Source organism: Dermacentor albipictus, chromosome 10 (assembly GCF_038994185.2).
Source record: "Dermacentor albipictus isolate Rhodes 1998 colony chromosome 10, USDA_Dalb.pri_finalv2, whole genome shotgun sequence".
In the NCBI taxonomy this organism is placed as follows: Eukaryota; Metazoa; Arthropoda; class Arachnida; order Ixodida; family Ixodidae; genus Dermacentor; species Dermacentor albipictus.
The window spans coordinates 64,011,506-64,013,034 of record NC_091830.1 but is presented as its reverse complement, the minus strand read 5'-3'; positions in this window follow the sequence as shown (position 1 = coordinate 64,013,034).

Genomic DNA, 1,529 nt, shown 5'->3' with positions numbered 1-1,529 from the left:
GATTGGGGACGCTTAAAAATGAATGGGGATATATATATATATATATATATATATATATATATATGTGTGTGTGTGTGTGTGTGTGTGTGTGTGTGTGTGTGTGTGTGTGTGTGTGTGTGTGTGTGTGTGTGTGTGTGTGTGTGTGTGTGTGTGTGTGTGTGTGTGTGTGTGTGTGTGTGTGTGTGTGTGTGTGTGTGTGTGTGTGTGTGTGTGTGTGTGTGTGTGTGTGTGTGTGTGTGTGTGTGTGTGTGTGTGTGTGTGTGTGTGTGTGTGTGTGTGTGTGTGTGTGTGTGTGTGTGTGTGTGTGTGTGTGTGTGTGTGTGTGTGTGTGTGTGTGTGTGTGTGTGTGTGTGTGTGTGTGTGTGTGTGTGTGTGTGTGTGTGTGTGTGTGTGTGTGTGTGTGTGTGTGTGTGTGTGTGTGTGTGTGTGTGTGTGTGTGTGTGTGTGTGTGTGTGTGTGTGTGTGTGTGTGTGTGTGTGTGTGTGTGTGTGTGTGTGTGTGTGTGTGTGTGTGTGTGTGTGTGTGTGTGTGTGTGTGTGTGTGTGTGTGTGTGTGTGTGTGTGTGTGTGTGTGTGTGTGTGTGTGTGTGTGTGTGTGTGTGTGTGTGTGTGTGTGTGTGTGTGTGTGTGTGTGTGTGTGTGTGTGTGTGTGTGTGTGTGTGTGTGTGTGTGTGTGTGTGTGTGTGTGTGTGTGTGTGTGTGTGTGTGTGTGTGTGTGTGTGTGTGTGTGTGTGTGTGTGTGTGTGTGTGTGTGTGTGTGTGTGTGTGTGTGTGTGTGTGTGTGTGTGTGTGTGTGTGTGTGTGTGTGTGTGTGTGTGTGTGTGTGTGTGTGTGTGTGTGTGTGTGTGTGTGTGTGTGTGTGTGTGTGTGTGTGTGTGTGTGTGTGTGTGTGTGTGTGTGTGTGTGTGTGTGTGTGTGTGTGTGTGTGTGTGTGTGTGTGTGTGTGTGTGTGTGTGTGTGTGTGTGTGTGTGTGTGTGTGTGTGTGTGTGTGTGTGTGTGTGTGTGTGTGTGTGTGTGTGTGTGTGTTGTAATGCAGAAGAAGAGCACACGAACAAGGCCAGCCAGATCGTCTGTATCATGCCTGCAATGCAACCAGTGGGCATCCCGGACGGCCAATGCTTAGATACGAGTGCGAGTCGCTCGGGCAACCAGCTGCTCTTGCTCTGCGTCACCTGCCTTCTCGGTTACGAACAGACACTACCATTTAAACAGTTCTGGACTGTTCAAAGGACTATTCAAATCTATGCATAAATGCGAACCCCATGAAGCGCTCAATGACTTAAAAAATGTATTTCTAGCTCCTTTGTTCCAGCATCAGTCCCGAGGAACAGCATTGCGACGTCAATTTAGCATACTGGAGATATTTTACACTAATACCATTAAGAGTTAGGTTTTTCATGGTGGCAATTGTCCGGCGTGTATATCGCCCATTTTCTCTGTCCTACGGCAACACCATCGACCCTTCGTTACAGCGTAGTCTCTCCACTATACGATTCAATTGCAGCCTCAATGAAATGGAAATCGCAGCC